Genomic DNA, 6,000 nt, shown 5'->3' with positions numbered 1-6,000 from the left:
CTTTACGACCTTCTTACGATCATGATGCTTCAAAGAGCCGCAGTAGATCTAGATGATGACGATGGTGTCTACATCCGCTATCGCACTGATGGCAGCCTGTTCAACCTGAGGCGACTAAAGGCTCACTCCAAGACAATGGAAAAACTTGTCCAAGAGCTACTGTTTGCTGATGATGCTGCACTCATCTCCCACTCGGTATCAGCTCTGCAGCATATGACGTCCTACTTTGCAGAGGCTGCCAAGCTATTCGGCCTAGAAGTTAGTCTGAAGAAGACAGAAGTTCTCCACCAGCCTGCACCCCAGGAAGATTATCACCCTCCCTGCATCACTGTGGGTGAATCAGTTCTGAAGACAGTCCAGCAGTTCAGCTACCTGGGGTGCATCATCTCCTCAGATGCCAAGATCGACAAGGAGATTGACAACAGGCTGGCAAAGGCAAACCGTGCATTTGGCCGACTGCACAAAAGAGTGTGGAGCAACAAGCATCTGAAAAAAGGCACAAAGATCAATGTTTACAAAGCGGTTGTGATGACAACCCTCATCTACGGCTCTGAATCGTAGGTTTTATACCGTCATCACCTGCGACTCCTTGAGCGCTTTCATCAGCGCTGCCTTCGCACCATCCTCAACATTCACTGGAGTGACTTTGTGACCAACACTGAAGTCCTCAAGAGGGCGGAGGTTACAAGCATCGAGGCACTGCTGTTGAAGATGCAGCTGCGCTGGGCAGGGCATATTTCTAGGATGGAAAACCACCGCCTTCCCAAGATTGCTCTGTATGGCGAACTTTCCACCGGCCATCGAAATAGAGGGGCACCAAAGAAGAGGTACAAGGACTCCTTGAAGAAATCCCTTGGCACCTGTCGCATCAACCATCACCAGTGGTCTGACCTAGCCTCAGATCGCAAAGCATGGAGGCACACCATCCACCAGGCTGTCTCTTCCTTTGAGAACGCACGCATAGCTGGTCTTGAGGACAAAAGGAGATTGAGGAAGAATCGCACTGCTACAGCACCAACCCCAAATCAGACTTTTCCCTGCAGCCACTGTGGCCGGATCTGCCTGTCCCGCATTGGTCTTGTCAGCCACCAGCGAGCCTGCAGCAAACGTGGACTACTGCACCCTTCTTAAATCTTCGTTCGCGAAGTCAAGCCAAGAGAGAGAGAGAGAGAGCTGTTGCTACTTGTACACAAGCATATAAAGGGTTTGCATGCCCACAGAACAGTAGCAGGAGAGCAAACAAGATCACTCAGCAACAATTACTTTTTAGAGCAAGCAGGTTCATTTTTGTCACATCATGTGATTGGTATCATGTGACTTCCTGCCATGTGGCTTCCAGATAACTGGGATTAAAGGCAAATCCTGCATGCAGAAATGTTGAAGACTGTTGTTTTAGAGACAGTCCAATGTCACTTGAGATGCAACATGATGTAGCATTTGGAATGTTTGACTAGAACTTGTAACATCCGGATTCAGATCACTAACTTGGAAACAAAGCTCTCTGGATGAGCTTGAGCCTGTTTTTTGTGTGTGTGTGTGTCTGTGAGTGTAAATGCTCTCATTAGAAACTACCTCAGTTTGGTAAATGGTAAAATAAAGAGAAAATCATGCATGTAATCTTGAATTTCTTAAAGGAAGGGCACAATTAAGAGAAATATGAGAGTACCTCCAACTGAAAGCTGCAAGTGTTCTTCCTGCAGCTTGACCACTCACCTGTTGGGGCTGCCAAGTTCCCTCAGGCCATCAGCTGGAGATGGGGGGCTAGGGCTGTCAGATCCAGGCTGGGAAATCTAGAGATCTGGGGGTGGATGGAGGGGAGAACAGGAATTTCAGTGGGGTACAATGCCATAGAGCAGGGGTGGCCAACGATTGCTCTCCAGATGTTTATTTGCCTGCAACTCCTATCAGCCCCAGCCAGCATGGCCAATGGCTGGGGCTGATGGGAGTTGTAGGCAAAAAACATCTGGAGAGCTACTGTTGGCTACCCCTGCCATAGAGTCCTTCCTCCAAAGCATCCATTTTCTCCAGGGGAACTGATCTCTGTAGTCTGGAGCTGAGCTGTAATTCCAGGGGATCACCAGGTCCCACCTGGAAGTTGGAATCCCTGCTAACTCTACTTTCCAAAAATGCCCAATTTTGTTAAGAACTTAAACTGAGGGACACTATCTTGCTGAAGGAGGATAGCCTAGGAGCAGAGCTGTTTGGACCTGACCTTCACGTACACAGTGTAGAACACTTGACTGGTGACAAAGTGGTTGCATAAGTGCATACCTACTATAACCTCTGGAATTTAAATGTGCAGCTGGGAAGGGAGAAGGCTGCTTCTCCAAGCAACCTATAAACAGTAGGCGAAGTGTGACTAAAGATTCACACAAGTAACTCTGTAAACTATTTAAAACAAATGAATTCTTCAGAGCTGTGTGCGTTACTGGTTACTGCTTGGGAGAAGGCGGAGCGGCTACATGCCAAAGATCATTTTGAAACACAGATGGTGGATTAGCAATGCTAAATTCTGGTACACAGTCAGCAGTTTATCTTGGTACAAGGAGCTCTTTAAAACCTCTGTTATCTACAACACAATTTCACTGGCCAAACAGCGAAAACAAAGGGGATGGAGATCTGCATGTATTTAGATATATCCCATGTTTACATGTAAAGCAAGAGCACTTAGCCAATGGGCACTAAACCCAACTTTTTAAAGCACTGCTCTTGGTTTCTTCAACCCAGCTTAGATTCTGGAAATAACCCATGCTGGAAAAGCACTGAAAGCAGCAGAGCACAGCAAGTAAGACAGGGAAATGGGCAATCTGTAGGTCTTCTTAGGCACATGCTTATTATTTGGGTTTTTTAAAAAGACCCTCCACATACCCAACCAGGTAGATGTGTATCAATACAAGTGAACTCCCTCACAACCATTGCTCTACATGTTTATTTTGGCCAGTGGGGGTCCCTAACTGTGTTGAAACTATGGGCACATCTGGAATTTTGAGAACAGGTAGTGTATGGAGTAGAGAAGACTACACAGAGAATTTTTTTTCTCCCTTCCCCAGATTCTACAGCTCAAGGACATGCACTGAGGTTCATGGCTGGTAAATTTGGGATGAACACAAGAAAATATTTCTTTACACAATGAACGAATAAATGCGATATTCACTATTGGGGCTATGGCGATGGCCACAGGGAGAGAGGACTTTAAAAGGGGATTAGGCAGAATCATGGAGGATTTGTCTATCAGTAGCTACTAGCCACGGGAACTGAAGGGAACCCCTCCAGAATCACACAGTAAACCTCTGATTATCAGTACCAGGAGGCAACATTAGACTTTGGCCTCTATGCCTTTTTGTTGGCCCTCCCAGAGCAACTTGTTGACTATTGTGTAAAAGAGGATGCTGGACAAGATGGATGACTGTCTGACCTAACAGTGATTTTATGTTCTCTTTTTAGTGGGTGCTGCAACAAGAAGGCTGCCAGAAGGAAGGTGAAATAAATCAAAAAATGGCTGGTATAGTGGGGGGGAGGCTGGGTCCTATCTCAAAGGGTTGCAGTTTCACAAAATGTTAAGAGGCTTCAGGCCGAGCACCCTACTATCATGGTAGCAGCTGTTTTTTTCCAAATGGGTGCTCCCTGTAGATACAAAGTTGATGCTTTCTGGACTCTTTTGAGCACCTCCTACTCCAGTGAAGTGGATGAAAGACATGACTGACGTTTTGCTTGGATAAGAAAATGGTTTGAAGTAGCAAGTAGGCAACATGGTGCACATGGGCACCACACTGGGGATCACTGTGCTGAGAGAGTTCAGCTGAGATATACGAGACCTGGGTTCAAATATCCACTCAGCCATGAAGCTCGCTGTGTGATAGGCCAGTCACTGCCTATTAGCATTTACCAATCAGTGTAAAGATAAACTGAGGGATAGCACCACTGAACATCTTTCTAAGCTCCTTGGAGGAAAAACAGAATAAAAACATTGAAGATTAGGGATGGAAGCAAGCCTTTCATAACTCATCTCTTTGTGTCTGGAAGGAGTCACATGTATAGAGCACATGGTTTGCCTGTGAAATCACCAGACTTCAGTCCTTGACAGCTCTAGTTGAAGTACTTCAAGTAAGGAAATCTGGGAAAGTCTTTGAAGAGCTGCTATGGAGCAAAACTGAGTTACATGGACCAAAAGGCTTATCCAGTGGAAAGCAGCTTTATATAGCTTGCGGTGGCAGAGTGGTAAAGCTGCAGTACTGCAGTCTGAGCTCCCTGCTCACAACCTGAGTTCGATCCCAGCAAAAGCGGGTTCAGGTAGCCAGCTCCAGGTTGACTCAGCCTTCCATCCTTCCAAGGTCGGTAAAATGAGTACCCAGCTTGCTGGGGGGAAAGGGTAGATGACTGGGGAAGGCAATGGCAAACCACCCTGTAAAAAGTCTGCTGTGAAAACATGAAAGTAATGTCACCCCAGAGTCGGAAACACTGGTGCTTGCACAGGGGACTACCTTTACCTTTTTTTTCTCTCAGATTACCTCATCATTTCATCAAAGCATCTCCAGAACCACTTTGGGAAAAAAAAAAGATTCGAAACTTCAGATAACCTACACTGACTAGTCCAAGGAGGAACTTGGAAAGCATTCTAACAGGGAGTGCTCTGGGTTCAGAGGATGCAGGCCAGGCCTGCTGGGTGTAATTTTTACCCCCATATCAACCAAGAGGTCATCCAATGATTCCCTGTGGCTGCACATTGCAGAGGAAAAGCAATAACAGCAGGCAAACCATACTGTCACAAATAAATTTCATTTACCATTGCAGACCTCACTGAGGATTCTCTGATAAGAGGTTTCTGAAACACATCAGGAAAAAATCACTGCAGTAGGATAATGAAAGGCAGCAATGATGTTCTTTGAAATGACACATTTAAATAACCTACAGAGGGTTCACTTTTATATTAACTCTGTAGGGGTGGAAGTCTATGCCATCTTGTCCATGTTAATGCACCCCACAGCCCTTCTAGTAGAGTGTACAATTATTTACCAAATGATAGTTTACTGTAGAATCTCATGAAATCAATCTACACCAAGATAATTTGACTCCACGAAGCCCAGTTTACCCCAGAACATTGCCTTTTGTCTCTAACCAGACTACTGTCCTACTAAGCCATGACCACACACTCGTTGCTATCTTCAGCCTGCTTAGAGTTCTGCAGGGGGTAAAGTGTAGATGACTGGGGAAGGCAATGGCAAGCCACCTATTAAAAGTCTGCTGTGAAAACTTCGTGAGGCAACGTCACCCCAGAGTTGGAAACGACTGGTGCTTGCACAGGGAGTTTACCTTTTTAGTACCTTTACCCTACTTTTACCTTTTTACAGTTGTAAGGGCCAAGGCCAGCCCAAGACATTCTCCTATAGCTTTTCTATCCACCCCTTCCTGTTTTAAAAAATTATCGGCAGAAGCAATCCAGGGGAAATTGGCCCATTAGCTTACGGAAGGAGTTTCCAATAGGCCTACAGCAGTCAGAAACAGCTTGAAACAAGTCACAGTCATGTCAGCACATTGGACCCAGCCAGAGACAGCACAGGCACAGACCTTCTCATCAGTGCCTCCCAAACTGTGTCCAATTCAGCTTGTTCCTGGCCCATTTAAATGTCTCAATTCACAAATGAAAATACCCAGTAGTATAACTTTGGGGCTGAAGACCCCCTTCCCCTTGGAGGATTTCCACAGACAAAAGGGGAGTTTTCCCCTCCTCCTGCCTCAGTGATTTCCTTGTCCTCCTGGAGCAGCAGTGGGGTAGTGAAAAGTGAGGAAGTTACATTCAACAGATCCAAATCCCTTCTGTCTGAAAAAATCCTTTGTGGGATCAAGCCCTTCAAAAGCTTATGGAACTAAGTCTGTAAAATTGTGCAAAGCAGGATTAAAGGATGAGGACAGACTCCCAAGTTTTTAAACATATTAAGATCAGATAGTGGCGATCATCCTTGTTCAAGTGTCAAATTCTTATCCATTTAACTTCTTTCAGAA

This window comes from Heteronotia binoei, chromosome 11 (genome assembly GCF_032191835.1).
Source record: "Heteronotia binoei isolate CCM8104 ecotype False Entrance Well chromosome 11, APGP_CSIRO_Hbin_v1, whole genome shotgun sequence".
Classification (NCBI taxonomy): domain Eukaryota; kingdom Metazoa; phylum Chordata; class Lepidosauria; order Squamata; family Gekkonidae; genus Heteronotia; species Heteronotia binoei.
This window is presented reverse-complemented; position numbering follows the sequence as displayed.